The 16137-nt window shown below is 38.8% G+C and overlaps 1 long non-coding RNA gene across 1 annotated transcript in view; it reads right to left on the reverse strand.

Annotated features, from left to right (window-relative positions):
- Positions 1-688: 688 nt before the first annotated feature.
- The window catches only part of LOC148659261 (uncharacterized), a 39591-nt gene continuing 24142 nt past the window's right edge, over positions 689-16137 (reverse strand). Inside the window, exon 3 of the long non-coding RNA XR_015940385.1 lies at positions 689-3025. This is a non-coding gene — a long non-coding RNA (uncharacterized LOC148659261). The remainder of the gene's footprint in view (positions 3026-16137) is intronic.

Consider the following 16137-nt stretch of genomic DNA (forward strand, 5'->3'; position numbering starts at 1 on the left):
TCGGTGATTGCACTAGATTCCTTTTAACATGTCATGACCTAAGACAGGATTTGCTGGACACATGACTTCAGATGTTTTGAGATCTATTTCGCTGTTAGAAACTGTACAGCCTCTGTGATCCTTATGAGTTAAGGTTTAATGAAGAAATTTGTGTTGCCAAGGTATTGTTGATTACTCTCTGCATTTTATTTGAATATGTGTTTCTCCTGAATTTGCCTGTTTAGGAGTGATCTTCTTTAAATTGTTGCTTTAAATCCAATGTCATGCTAGGACTTCTGCAGTATGTTTCCCCTATGGTCCTTATTCCTCTTGCTGTCATTTTTCGGTTTATATGCTTTATGTGCTGTGACTCGAGTGTGTAAAGATATCAAGACAGGGGATGGCTATTATTTTACTATAAAACAGTTTAATAACATTTAGTAGCACTGTCATTGCAAAGTCCATTTTTTCCTTATTATTACAAAAGAGGTAAAATACTCAAAATTAATCTAGAACAAGACAAATTACAAAAGAAATTGAAAATGAAAACATAAAAAATAAAATCAGTGATTACATCCTGTTGTCCATTGCTAAAAAGAATAGCTTTTGCCTGTCTCCAATTATTTTCTAAATAGGAGATACTGTATAGAACAGACTTTTTCAAGTTGTTCAAAAGCATATCCAAGAGTTGATAGATTTGATAGAGTTTGACAGATGCATTCTGAAATTTCTTTGTTTACTTTAGAATTAATCTGTGATGAATGCAAACTTAAAATAATTCTCTCACCTTAACTTATGAATATATAACTTTGGTGCTTTCCTCGAAAAGTGTGTGTCCCAAAATGTCAAGAGAAGGAATACTACTAATAAAAGACAAATCAGTTTTAGTACCTTCATGTTTATAAGTGAATAAATGCTCTCAGAATGTTTTAATCTTTTTATACAAAGCAAAAAAAGGTTGGAAAGAGATCAGCATTCACAATTACAGTTTTCAATTAATTAAAAAACAGGATGTAAGTTTTATGGAATCATCTTTTTTTGTTGTTGCAGAATCTGTGCAAGTTCATAGAATGAACTTCATAGACTTAGGAATAAAGAGTTTCTTTCGGGCATCTTTCCTGAGACTCTGCATATCTTATTTGACAGCACTGCTTTTCAGCACTCAACACTTGCTGAAGAAAACTGCATGTGTACAGGGATCAATTTCAATTAAGATAAGAATTCTTGGTAGTTTAACATAAACCAGGTAAGACTCTTAAATGCAATGGGACAAAGTTTTTGCAATGTACCCTTGGTATTCTGGACACATTGTGAATGAAAACACTACAGATACAGTAGGCACTGTATAACCAATACTGTACATCTCTTTGGGAGATTAATCACGTTACATAATTCTCTGGATAAAAACAGACAATGTTGTGTTAATCACCATGCAAGATATAGCATGCCTGGTTTCCAGATCTGGGACATTTCATGATGAAATTGCGAGGAGGAATATATTTAAGATATGAGTTTTCTGGTTAGTGGCACAACACTGTGCCAGGTTCAGTCAGGGGGATTTTAAAACGATTCTATTGCAAAGAAAAGTTTCCCCGTAGTTCATGGCACAGAATTGTGAGATAGAGCATTTCTCACCGTGTTCCCAGTTTTCTTTCTCAAATCTCATAACTACAATTATTTAATACTGCCTCCATGTTTCCTTTATACCTGAAAAATCAGCGTACTGTATACTGTACATTAGCCAGACAGGAGATGGTGCAGCAGGTGGATATTGGGGCAGAGAGAAGATTCTGCCTCGTCAAATTCTTCAAGGTCACAAATCTTCATGTCAAGTTATATTAATACATGGCCGGACCCTGAAGACCAACCCACCTGCGATTCTGCACTATCCACACAATGTAAGACAGATCAAAATCACCGATTCATGTTTTAGGAAATGCCCCACAAAAATGTTTTAACATGTGTTCCCTTTCACTAGTTTATTTAGTATTTACCATATGGTAAGAATGTTTTTCAATTGTTGCCACTTTCCATAACCCTTTACTATTTCTTATGTAGTTTATGCTGGGGGTCATGTACTTTGGTCTTTAATTGCCCGCTTTATGAACAGCAGTCTAGCTCAGAAATGGAATATTACTCCAAGTGGCCCATTGCTTCTTCAGCTCCAGCAAGACCAGAGAAAGGGCAGGTGTGTGCAGAGGTGGGCATGCAGCTGTTGTAAGACAGGTACCAGTGTCATCTATCACTGTAACCAATCATTCTGCACGCAGTGATATCGATAGAATCTACCTTTGGAAAAAACAGTAGGATTCATTCTCCAGCTGTTGTGAGTAACTTTTACAACTGCATTTACTTATTTTATTATTACTAGAACTAAAAAAATGAATTGGATGAAACCGTTTTCTAAGTAAACCATCACCAAAGTAGTAAATAAAAATGTAATTTGTCTTACCCAACATTTTATGTGCTTGTTTAAAGGCCGTTTTTGCTGCCATCAGTACCCAAGACTTTTAATATTGGATCTACGTGTTTCACACATGACTTACTCCTTCTCAAATCAAGGCTGGCCATTGGCTGGGCAGACCGCTGTTATTATTGCCGAGAAAGGCATTCTGCTCTGTACAGCTCCAGCGCTCCAGGGTACAGGAACTTTTCAGTCTGCAGGTAGAGACTTGATCACAGCATCGTCAGACCCCATCTCTTCTACTGCCTCAGCTGACAACTTCCAGAGACACAGAAATGGACGCTGTCTTTGAAAACCAACACTGGGGTTGCAGTTAGGAATGGGGACAAAGGAAGTGGGGTGTGTTTCCGTTTCTCAGCTTGATACAGTAATTGTGATCCCTGCAGAAAGTAGTCCAATCCAAAATCTCAGTTTGAATACTCCTGTGATTGGGATTGTAGAGGGTGTAAAACTCTAAAAATGACCCAGTTACGGCACAAACTGAGCTCCGATTGTGGCTTTAAAAAAAAACTGTATGAGGTCCAGAGCATCAGTCACATCTTCTCTCTCTGATGAGGACCATACTTCGGCAGCATGGGAGTTCTGCAATGTAGAAAAAACGCATTACAGTGTGTTCTCTTTTTCTGGCTTTACCCAAACAATGCCTGTCACCTTCTGTCACTATAGCGAAACGATTTCTGATATAATATGGAGGCAGGGGATGTTTTAGCAGATAGGAAGCTGCAGCTTATTGCAGATGAAGGCCACTTCTTTTTACACAAAAAAAAACAGAATACAGCTGCACACATGAAATAAGCAGTTGGGTGAGCACGCTTGGCATAAAATAATAACCCTTGCGCCGTGCTCTAGTTTGCAAAGCTCCCTCTAGGCGCATACTATTTTCGTCCACCAGAGGGCGGCATCGCACCTTGCAGGCGACTGGCGAGCTGTAGTTCCTTTCCACGGTACATAGCACCTAGTCAGCAATACCGAGCCTAGGAGAACGAAAATCTGCTCGTACTGTATGTCAAACTCACCAATTCTGAAGAACATTGTGACAAACAAGAAACCTGCATCTGCACTGGAATTAACAGCATTCACACTTCACTCAACGAGGGTGCATTGGAACTGTGTGTCTATGACCTAATATACCTTTTTCTGTTTTTAAATGAAATAGTTTACGATGCTGACGAGGCATAACTGAAGCTGAAACAAGATATCAAAACCTAGCGGTTGTGATTTTAGTGTAACGGTGCAGAAGGTCACCAAGCGGACCAAGTGTTTAGTGTTTTCCACCCTCCACCCCTGAACACAATTCTTCTGTAGGAAGAACTTAATAAGCTCTGGACATTTTCTGCAACAAGTGTGCCACCCGACCCGCCTTATGAAGAGTCTAGTTTTATGCCATTGCAAGATTACACAGATAAAATAATATCGCTGCCACTTGTGTTAATTTCTTCTTATAAGATGCAAAAGCTGCAGAGGCAACAGACTGATTGCAATTATTTTTAAGGAGAATGTTTACATGTGCCTGTAACCTGTATATTTTGACCAGCAAACATTCACATACCGTTTCATCTCTTTTGTCAGCAGTTTACTCATTAATTGGCATATTTATTTTTTGTTATATTACTCGTTAATAATTCCTTTAGTTCTAGATTACAGAGCATGCTACAGGTTCATGCTTTATGATCCTTGTAGGGTCGAATGGAGGCCATCAGAGCAGTTCAGGGGCGACCGATTATTTAGGCTAGCATTGCTCCAGCTCTCTAGAAACCACACACTCATCAACGGAAATGAAGTGCGCTCAGATTCAGATCTGAATGCAGGGTGGTGGTGAGAGCATAGAACTAACTGCCAGCATGATGTTGCACCGGCAGGTCTTGTAAGAACTCTTTACAAGACCATAACAAGGTTGCGAAGGAGGAGAGGCAATTGGGCTCATCTTGCTCATCCTGCTGCTATTGGCTAGCAATTTCTCAAAATCCATCAGTTTCGCTAAGGATCACTGAGCAAGCACACAGCCTTCTGCACTGCAACTTTTCTTCTGTTTCGTCGAGGTGCTTCTCCTCAGGGGCCAGTCTCAGGCAGAAGAGCAGAATATTGTTTTTATACGCGCAAATCTGCTTTAAGTCATCTGTGGAGGGTGATCTCAGATTTTTATAACTATTTTTATTTTATAACTATAGCAGGCAAATTATGTCGGAAATTCAAACGCCTCCTGGTATGTGGTCATTGTTTCAGTTTCAGCTGGTAAAAAATCTAGATACAGCTGGTTCATCCGTCCAAGCTGCTTTTCCTGGTTAGGGTCACAGTAATCCCATGAAAACATTGTGCAACAACTCCTTCATTTCCTGTCTGGCCAGTTTCTGTGCCGGTTTTTCTCTCCTCGTCTTTTTTTGGAACACTTTCTACAGACACAAAGACGTGAGAGGCTGTGAAATAAGCAGGCCTAAATTGGAAGCTATCAAATCCTGCAACTTTTCCTTGCACCCAGTTACCATAGAAACTATATTACCAAGCAACTGTCTTGTAATTGTTAAGTTTTAGTTTTGGCCTGCCTCACATTGCAAACCAGTTCCTCCATCTGTGTTACTCGCACAAGAGTGTGTGTGTGTTATAGTATGTAGCAGAAATAGTAGTGTTTGCAGATTCTGCAACAAGAGAGACGGCTCAATTTCAGTTCTGTGTGCTCGTCCCAGACCAGTCCAGTTTTGGCTGAAAAATCAGTTATATGACTGATTAACTGATAAATATGGTAGTCATGCTTTCACTTCTTATTGAATCTAATTTTCCCTTAATATCAAAGATGATGGCAATGATGTAGATTGTTATTATGACTTATATTGGGTGTACATTTGAATTTTTTCTATCTGCTATAAGGTTTTTCTCTCTTTAATAAATTAATCTAAATGGCACACTAAGCAACTGATGCTAATGTAACACCATTGTTATCTAAGGAGCACAGATAAAATCAGAACCTTTTTCTAATAATCCTTGCATGTCCCTATGGAAAAGACTAATATACACTATAAAGAGGTCTAGTGTGAGAAAATAATAGTCTCATCCCATTTGCAGTGCATACTCCTTTATTTTTTAACAACAAACACTAACAAATGGTTTATCAAATTGATGCCTTTGATGCACGATATTTTATGTTCTTTCTAAACAAGCAGCTGACCGAGAGACACACTCCCAGGGGCTGATGGGATCCTTCCCGTGGTGTGTGTGTGTGGGGGGGGGGGGTGCAGGGGGGGTGTCCTGCTGGGCTGGGCTGTCCAACACACACTTAATTAAAGACACAAGTGCAGAAAGCGGTCACCATGACAACAAAATGCTAAACAAAATCTTAAAGCAAAGCAGGTTACTGATTCTAACTGTATTTTAAGAAATAAAGAGTTCGTTCTCTTTTAAAATGAACCTTCATTTCTTCTTACTAATGGGCTTGATTATAAAGTAGTTTAACTTCTAACCAAGGATAAAATAAATGCAAAGGTCTCAACTTCTGCAATGAACGATCAAAGATTTCTGCAGTCTAGGACGCTGCATTAGTTTAAGAGCCTTGATGACTCCATACTAAATGCTGTATTCGTGTAAAAGAAACGTGTGCATTGGTGTCTGTTAAAAGTCAAGCTTCACCACCCTGTCCATGCACTGTCACTAGTTCACAAGCACCAGCTCCTCACTTTGCGCTGCCATGATGGCAAAGTATCGCCCTTGTTGCAGGACATTAACATTCTCAATGACACCCAAGTCCCTCACATACTAGGGTAAACACACTGCCTGTGGCTGTCAGCCTTGCTGAATATTGATCAAGCAAATTTATTTTTAATAACTAAGTCATTACTTATTAACAATTTTCTAATCCAGGGACCGATAGCTATAGCACCAGGGATTTGGGGCCCTGGATTTACAGATTGATATTTACCATTCATGAATATTTGACGCCTTCCCAGAGTTGCACCAGTGCAGGTTTAAATGCACTTCAAACTGAGTAGGTGAGGACACCTGGTATCTACACACACTCGCTAATGACAGACCTCCCACGGGAGCCAGCACTGCCCCCAGCCATCTGTTCCTGTGTGACGCCTGATCACAAGGAGATCACTGCAGGCTGCAACTCCTTCTACGCTTTACTAAGACTGCAGCTAACTTAACCCTTTTCCTCGCTCGTTTTTTTATTCACTCAGGCTCAGCTCTCCCAAAAAAATGCCCTGCTGTATATTCATAGTAGTTTAGCACTGCCTCAGTGGCTTTCCTCTTAACCCACTGTCCTTCCTTTCACTGAAGATCTCTAGGTTTTTTGCCGTGCTTTCAAACTGATCTTCAACTAATACATTGGTTAATAAGGATTCGGATGCTTGTAAATCCTTATAAGGGCTGTGCACGACCACCCTCATGAATGTTCAATGCGGGAAACAGCTGCATTCTTGGATTTAAAATGCAGAGTGACATCTGACAAAATGATACTGTAGGTTATCACAGGAAAAGGAGGTAACAGAAGTCTGCAACTGACCACCCTTCTTTACAGAGGCTCAGAACTTTGTAAGAAGAGTCAATCACTCCTGGACAAGATATAAGTACTATACTCACGCTACCCCTAAGAAGTCTTACAGACCTTACACTTAACTGTTAAAGCCCTCAAATCACCATACAGAAGAGCAACCACATAAGATGGCATTTGGAGGCACTGCACTATTACTATTAATTTGTCTGGTTGACACTTTTATCCACAGCAACTTATATTTGCTCCCATTTATACAGTGGGGTATTCTAGTGGAGCAATCTGAGAGAAGTACCTTGCTCAAGGGTATAACAGCAGAGTCTTACCTGGAATATGAACCCCAAACCTTCCAGTTACATCTTCAGAATCCTACCGTGGAGCAAAAAACTAGAGATCTTCACCTGTGTTTTCACCATGACAATCATGCTCCAGTGAGACCTGACCTCACATCCCTTGGTTAATACAACCTGTACGCTAACCCCTAAGCTATGAAGCCTCCACTTTAGTTGTTGCTGTGCTTGTCTAAACTTCAGAAAGTTGCACTGGCCCTGTTATATGATGCCTGGGCACCATGGTATTGTTTTATTTTGTCTGCATGAGGTACAGTACAGGAGCCTCTCTAGCTTGGGTGAAAGCAACCAGCAAGGCTGGAAGAAATGACAGTGAATGGTGTCTTGCTACAATCATTTCAGAGAACGTGGGTCAGTTCACACACGTGTCTTACCCTGAAATAAATAACCTTAGCCACACACACCAGAGGAAGGCATAAAACCCCAAGTTCAGTCCATCATGAACTGGGGCAGAATCTTTTTTCTCTAAATGAAATGAACCAGAAAAAAATTACGTGTTATCAAAATTCATCTGTGTGCAGCGAGCCACTATCTGCCCAATATAGCATGTTTATAAGAAAAAGTTATAAAGATATGAAAGTTGGGAAATACAGTTCCTTGCAAATCTTTTCAGATCTATTCTTCTATTATCCCATTTTGTGAAATTACAAAATGATGCATCTGCATTTCCTTAAACTTGGTATTACATTCTAAAGCTGAATGCTCAGACAGAAGGCTTCTGAGGGTAAGACAAGTAACAGTAAATTTAAGCAAAACCTAAAGTGAAAAAAATTGAAATCTGTTGATTGCATATGTTGTAGACCCCTGAACTCAATATTTGGAGAAAGCTTCTTTTGCAGCAATTACAATCACAAGAATTTTGGCAAGTCTCTACGAACATTGCCCACCGACTTTGTGCAACTTTTGCCCATTCTTACCTACTGTATAGGTATTATTTGCTTTCCCAAAGTGGCACGGCCACAGGCTTTAAAGCAATAAAATCTGAACACTGTGAAAAGGGCCTGCATACTTTTGCAAGGCACTGTAAATAGCATTTTCTTCTTTTTTTTCTCTTTACCCAGCCCTCATGTTACAGTTAACATTGCTCTCCGGTGCTAAACATAACCTAGAGAGAGAGTAACGGCAGTGATTGAAAGTTAGAGCTGCATGCCCAACTTGCTCAGTGGAAACATGGCTGACAAGAGTCTATGTCTGTACTGAAATGCACTCCTTCCCCATCACACTGTGCTGAATCAGTGCAGGCACAGAAGAGTGTGCTCCTTTGACACTTGGAGCAGGAAAAGCAAAAGTGGCAATTACTGGCTGTCTTCTTGAACCTGCCCTCCTCTCAAGTGCGAGATAATTAACCCCTGCTTGTGCAGGAAACACAAGCAGCAACAGCACACACCACTCATCAGACACAACATGCACGGGCCCAGATGTAACAGACCAACTCTGTGACAGACCGACAAGAGAAAATGAATCTGATAGGACAGGTACCCAGCAGAGTTTGATGCTGGACAGAACACCAGGCAAGAAGCTTGGATATAATAAATCCCAGTCAACAGCTCTATTCTTTCATGTATGAAGGGAAAACTAGAATTTTCTCTCCTTCACTTGGTTAGTGTAATTTAGGAGTACAGGGATGGTTACTTTCTCAGTAATTAATAATCCGATGATTAACGTCCTTGTTCATGACCTTTCTATTTCTGCTTTCTGTTGCAGTCTTGCACTAATTATTTTCTGTGCCTCTTAAGCACCATTAAGAAGGAAGTTAAACGCATACACAGCCACAAATACATAACACTGCGATTTATATTTAGCTTACTTTAAATTCTAACAACACCCCAGATTGGATATAGCAGGTTGTGAAGAATAAATGCTTATGTATTAAAAAATATTAAGTGTTTCACTCCTGGTTCAACTTTGTATGGACAAACACCCCAGCTGAAATATATTCTTCAGATCCTTGAACTTTGCCTAGTTTCCACTTAGCATAGCAGACAGGCTGTGAATTTGAGTCCCTGCTGCAGACACTGCTGTTGTACCTTGAGAAAGGTTCTTCACTCCAGTTGCTTCAGTTCACCCAGCTGTATTAGTGGGAACCAACATCATTGGGGTCACCCCTGTGGCAGACCAGTGTTTCTGTCAGGGGGTGGTCACATGTTCTCAGTCCACTTATTACTACAGCAACCAGAGGATGGGCTGTGGCCTAATGATCCATTGTGCTCAGGTACAGAAGTTACCTTTGTCTAATGCTCTTTTAAGTACCTTACACTGAGTGTGGCAGGTGCAAAAGTATAGGCTTAAAAATATCAATTTAAAACACACTACTCGATAAACCTTTAAGTCTTATTTCTAGATATAAACTACAGTCTTTGACGTTAATGGTCACGAGCAGCAAGGCACAAGAACGCTGGAACCTACCAAGGCTTTTGAAGCAATAGTTTACAAGAGAAGATACTCTGTTCTATGGCAGGGAGACCCACCCATTGCTCTTTGAAAAACTCCTGCATCATTTGTTCTTGTTGTGCAGGCAACTCCCACATGTTGAACTATAAAAGAAATTCCCTTGTAATTTCAATCTAAATGTTCCCTTACTTTGAATACATTAAGATTTCATTGACTTTGTTATTCTTATTAGTGTGCCAAAGTCTGTTTTTAATGCTTCTTCCCCAAAAGGCATTTACTATTAGGTTCTAACATTTACCACTTTAATCAAATACTCTGTCTTCAGAGACTGGGGACAGCACGTTTAAAGATGCCCAGCTCTGTAAAAGCAAGATTGTTTACTGAATCGTTACATAAGGATTTATTTTTAGAGCACTATTGTATAGACAAATATTTTGTCTAACCACATTAAGAAGATATGAGGTAATTTTATATAAGTCTGAAGAATATTTAAATTAATTATTGGATTAAAGTAGTGTTCACACATGGGTCACCTATAGCTCACACCACCTCAGAATGATGGAAAAGCAATTAAACATCCCATTTATTTAAAAAAAATCTAAATGTCATTTCTGCTAGACCAATATTTCTGGTTTTAAAAACAAGGAAGGAGAGAGGCTTACCTTTGTGTTACAGCTGTGGCTGATCTTGTTAATTAATGATAAAAGAGTTCAAACAATGAGTAAATTAAGTCACCGCCATTTTGTGCTTTACCAAACTATCAGCCAATACATACGAAACACCACTTCACCAGAGTTTATTCCATGTTTGGTGGGCACAGTATGTAATCGATATGTCTTAGGAAAGAAGAGAAAACCATCAGCTCTCCACACACAAACACATATTGACTAAATGTCAAACTGCATCCTCACAGAGTCATTTTTCCAATAAGGCTTCTCCAGATTTCTGTTGTGTTGAGGAAGACAAGATCAGAGCAACACCAAAATACAAAGGATCAATGTTTGCTTTATGTTAAATGTGCTGATGTCTGTACAAACAGCAACATAATATTTTTTTTTTTACTGCACATGTCTTTGTCTATAATTAATCATTTATGGTTAATTGGGTCTGATGCTCCAACAGGTTAAGAGTACTGTCTATTCTGCTAAATGCCATACTTTCATCAGCATAATGTTGTTGATAAGCATGTAATCTATGCAACAATACATATTTACACTTTATGCTGGATTCAATTTTCTGTACAAAATATAGCTCATGCTTTTTAATGAAATTAATCTGGATTCCTCCTCTTTGATTTGTGCAGCATTTACAATAAAATTAACTGTCCCAACTAGCTGGACGATTGTTTTCAAAATGTGCGGAGCATTGCAAAGATTCTACTGCTCTGAAAATCACACAGCACTCACTCTCACCACACTGGGATACCCACTATACTGTGTTCACATCTGGGCAATGCATGCAGGGAACACAAGAAGTCACGGTCTCCTGGCAACACTGCTGGCATTCAATGCAGATGGAGGGAAAATAGCAAGGCATCGACACTTCAAAAAGCCACACCAACATAAACGTGCGTTTACATAAAAAATAACTGTACATTCTGCTCACAAGCAGCCCATCCAGAGTCCCAGAGATAGCGCTTTTGATAGCGATGTTGACAGCGACAAGCCAGAGAGGACACTGATCCATACAAGGGTCAACCTTGTGAACATTGTGAGCTTCCTTTGGACAAGAAAACCTAACTTGCACAAGACAGGAGTCTTTTTAAGCTTCCAATGTAAGATTAATACTTAAGGACATTAACTTAAGTAGGTGTATTTTTTGTTAGGAAGGTCAATACAATCTTAAGACAATTCTAATAAATCATTTTATGCTTAGTCTGTGCGACATATTGTATTTGGAATCCATACTTACCTTACCACTGCTTTTACACTGCATCCTTATCATCTTCCTCCGTGTCACTGTTATCTCAAGGGTCTCGTTCAAAACCCTTTACATGTTTCTCCCTGAACACCTCCTGGATAGAAGCAACTCTGGATCTATAGTGGATCTATTCACATCATTTTTGTGGTGGGGTCTTATAAAGTCCCAAAAGACCACACCTGAAAATGAAAGTCAATTGTCAATGCTCATATGGCTGCTGAGACCCCACCTATTGTGGGGTCTGAAGTAGAGTGTCATAACCCAATCTTTTATTTTCATTAGAGAAACATGGTAATATCTTGAGTAGCATTCAACACTAAATCACAAATAAAAGTGGAATATGAGCACAAGGATATTCATGTTTTAACCATCACCCAGACTACTTTGTGAAACTGATTGTCAGAAATGGGTTTTTAAGAAAGTGTTAAAGCAGATAAAAGTTTATCTGAGATCCCAGAACTGTGTCTGAGAGCTTCCTTTGTACAACTGCCTATTGATGTGTGGAGATATACCCATATTACCAAGTGTTACAGGAAGATATCTGTGATGATGTTCCTTCAGATGTCTCCCGGACTTGAGGGCAGAGCTTTTTCATTGGGCTCAAGAGAAGAAAGGGAAAAATCCATTAATTGTGTGGTCGATTTTCAAATCACAGATCAAAATCGCACAACATTTCTGAAAAGAGGCTCAATTGTATGTCTCTTCTGTTCCAGTTTTTCTTACTGAAATTAACAGGCTATAAATACAGACTGGATTTCCTACAGTTTTGCATGATCTGATTTCTTTGTCCCTTTAAAAACATTAGACCACCGTCCACTAACACATCCACCTCCTGCCTGACTGACAGGCCTTGATTAGTTTCTACTCCCGATAAACGTATTATTGCCTCCTCCTGCAGTGGCATCTCAGGGGGATCACATCTTGTACCTTCTTTATTCAATCTGTTTAAAAATGACATCTTCCTTGCATGTGTGGGGCTCAGGCTACCTCAGTTCGGAAAATAATCTTCAAGGGCATTCAAGGGCAGGTTTAAAAGCTCAAAGTACCTTTGCCAATCAGGTTTAAACCATTTTTAAACCAAAAAAAGTGAACTATCATCATTTCTCCTGTCAAACATAAATCAGCACTGTTTCCAATAATGAGAGGCTTCCAGGTTTTATTTGTATTTTCTTTGCAGCATTCGTTAAATATTGCCACACAACAAAAACTGCTTTACACTTTAATAATATACTGTACATTGCTGCATTTTACAGATGAACAACAGGGACTTGTCTATTCATGATTCATATGAACATTTCAAAATTTAATTCAGTGGCAACTGCACAATTATAGTGAGAAGAAGACTAAGAGTTATCACATTTGTCATTCTCACACAGCAGAACATGTACTGTACAATGTACTGTAAGCAATTTGAGCACTAAAATGCCAATACCTCGGCCCTAAGTATGGGACTGTTGATTTATATTTGTGGAAATACACATTTGATACTTGAGCTATCTACCACACTAAAATATAATTTCTTATTTTGTTTAGTGATGTACTATTTGGGAAAGGGAAAAGGTGCCTATCTGTTTAGGAAGTACTTTTATTCTCAATGGGAACTTTAATTGGAAAATACACAGGTTCCCTCTGTTTCCTTTTTATTATTTTTGTCTCAATTAAAGAGTAAATCATATTCTTTTTTGGCCTGCAAAGGTCAGGACTACTTTTAACAGGTTGAAAAATATCTGTACATTGTAGCAGTAGATGATGTGTGCTGTGTTTTTGTCACCTGCTCTTAATGTTTCTAAGATTGCCACCTGGTTATCACTTTTTTTACCACGCTGTGCCAGAGAAGTGTGACGCTCTGTATTACCTGACAAGACACAAATGTGTAATTGTTACTTTTTGTATTTTACTTGCATACTGTATGTCCGTACGTACAGTATGTGTAGTGTAATGGTAGTGTAATATGGGCAGAGAGAGATGTGCATACAGTACATGTATTGTTGCATTTCTAGGACTATTGTTTGTTTTTAATGTGGATTTATGTTATGTTGTGAGTTATTAGTGTTTTGTAATGTTGTATGGTGATGCCAATGACAAGTTAGCACCCCGTTGGATGGATAATAAAGTTATATCTTATTATCTACTCCCTAGACTCCCAAATTGTAACATGTAACATGCTCAGTACCCTGAACCCTGTTATACAAGGTGGTATCAGGACCTGATGTGTTATTGATTTGAGAGATATTTCTCACTTTATAATTGTAACCTTCCACTCAATTATTAAGATGCTTTTTTATCCTGCAACAGTATCATTGTTTTAATGTGTACCTCCTCCACATTCTTGAAAATAAACCCAGGGCTCTCTGTGTTCAGGCTTTCTCTAGTCTTCTGCAAATTCAAGCCACTGTTACACGCTGCAAGTGCAAGACAGAGGCTTTTGGAATCCAAACTGATCCAAAGACGTCAGTTGAAACCATTATCCATTCGAAAATCCAGTCAAAGAGTAATATTCATTCGGTGAAAAAGTGGCACCTGACTGACAGGCTGATTTTTTATAAAAATTAACAGAAACTTTCCAAACACAGAAATCTTGATTAGTAGTGCACAGCCACTGTGCATCTCTGCAGGATTGTCTCACTGATAGCATCCCTATCTATAAACACCACAGGAGTGCCTCTGCCAAACCAGCCACAGTAACCTCAAACAAATTACAGTGCTCCATACACAGCTTTTTCTAATACTTTCCCATGGAATTCATAATTCTGCTTAATTGCCTTGTCAAAGTTTTCAAAAGAAAATGGAAAATTTCTCAAAATGAAATTCACATAAACTTGACTCCTTTGCATTAGAAATAGTTTGACAGAGCCAGAAAAAACACTTTCTTAAAGAAAACGGAAAACATCAATAAATTACAATCCAACTAGCACAACTAGCATAAAAAAAACTTTTCACAGAATTATCAAAAACATCTGAGAGATGTACTGTGCACAACAACTTATGATTTAGTCATGTTAACCTATAAAATTTATATAAAAAAGGCAGAGAACCATGGTTCAGGAACCAGAGAACCAGCACGGGTTGCTAAGATCACAATTCTGACTGAAGGAAGACTTTTGATTAGGTATTCTCACAAAGGTTTGTCAGCAAACCCACACAATTGTGAAGGTGTTTTTCCAGACTCACATTGTCTTGCATTGCCTTTTCTGGCTGTGCCGAAAGTGTGATCAAATGTCAGTCCAATAACAATGCATAAAAGTAGAAAAGCAATACATACTGTACTAAGTAGAAAAATGTGGAATATTTAAAAATAATAAGTATTATTATTATTAAAGTACTTCATGAAAAATATAGGAGAACTGGAACAGTATATACTGTATATGACCCTTTACATACAGTACATGCATAGACTTCAAATACCAATCAACAATCCATGTTTGTAATTTTTAAATCTGCAAATCATTTTGTTGATTTTCCACACATCCATTTTCTAACTGCTTCATCTACTACAAGGTTGCCTATCATGGCAAGTTTGTTGATTTTCATTCCTTGAAAATATTTTCCTTTAAATCCACACAAATGTTTGAGTGGGAATCATATTATTTGGTACAGATGCATATCCCCATACAGTATTTCAGAGGTTTTACAGACATTTGCCCCTATCCTTACATATCATATTCACATGGATAAAATCTATAGAAAACACAACGTTTCGGCCATGGAGCCTTCTTCCTCTCTGACCTCTGAAACAGCTAGAAATGGGGTCCTCAACAGTCCACAGGTGTCGTTGACAATGTGCTCGGCTGACACTTTTATTCCCTGGCAAAAATGGAATTTGAGGCGATTTTTTTCCTGGAGAAATCTGAACTTGAAAAAGCACTTTAATACCCAGCATCAGTAAAAACAGCAGGGAGGTCAGGAACCCAACGAGGATTCAATTATTAATTCAAGTAACCTCTCTTCCAACTGGAGCTGCAGCAAAGGACACCACTGAGACACAGTTCATACCTGATCTTATATACATACTGTACTGTACTGCTCATTACAACCACAGCCTAAATCTCACATATATAATGCATCTGTGGTGTAATGCGTATGTAATGGTATGAACTGCAGCACACCATTATAACTAATTGTTGATCAGGTTTGACACCTAGAAAAATAGCCAGAGCATGTTAATAGGGGCACTGAATGAGCTAGATTCAATCATGGCACGCTGCACAGATGAGAATAACTGTGGATGTAGTTATATTTCTTTTCCGCAGGATGTACGGCCTTTTTCTTTGTAATACACATAAATGGGGAGCACCACTTGTTTCTTTACTGATTACTCCAACTACAAATGAGTGTACCAAAATTAAATTCTGTGATACACCAAGGTATTTCCAAATCCTATAGGGTCAAAGTCACAAATTGCTTTGCTTTAAGTGGTGATAATCATTACTATAATTCACCTTCTGTAGCACTTTCCCGAAACAACCTCTTTCATATTTTGGGAGGACCCTCTCCATCCACCACAGAAGTGCAACACCTACCTGGGTGACTGACAGGATTAGTTTAACACC

The sequence above is a fragment of the Lepisosteus platostomus genome, chromosome 7, assembly GCF_059453375.1.
Source record: "Lepisosteus platostomus isolate fLepPlt1 chromosome 7, fLepPlt1.hap1, whole genome shotgun sequence".
NCBI classification, from domain to species: domain Eukaryota; kingdom Metazoa; phylum Chordata; class Actinopteri; order Semionotiformes; family Lepisosteidae; genus Lepisosteus; species Lepisosteus platostomus.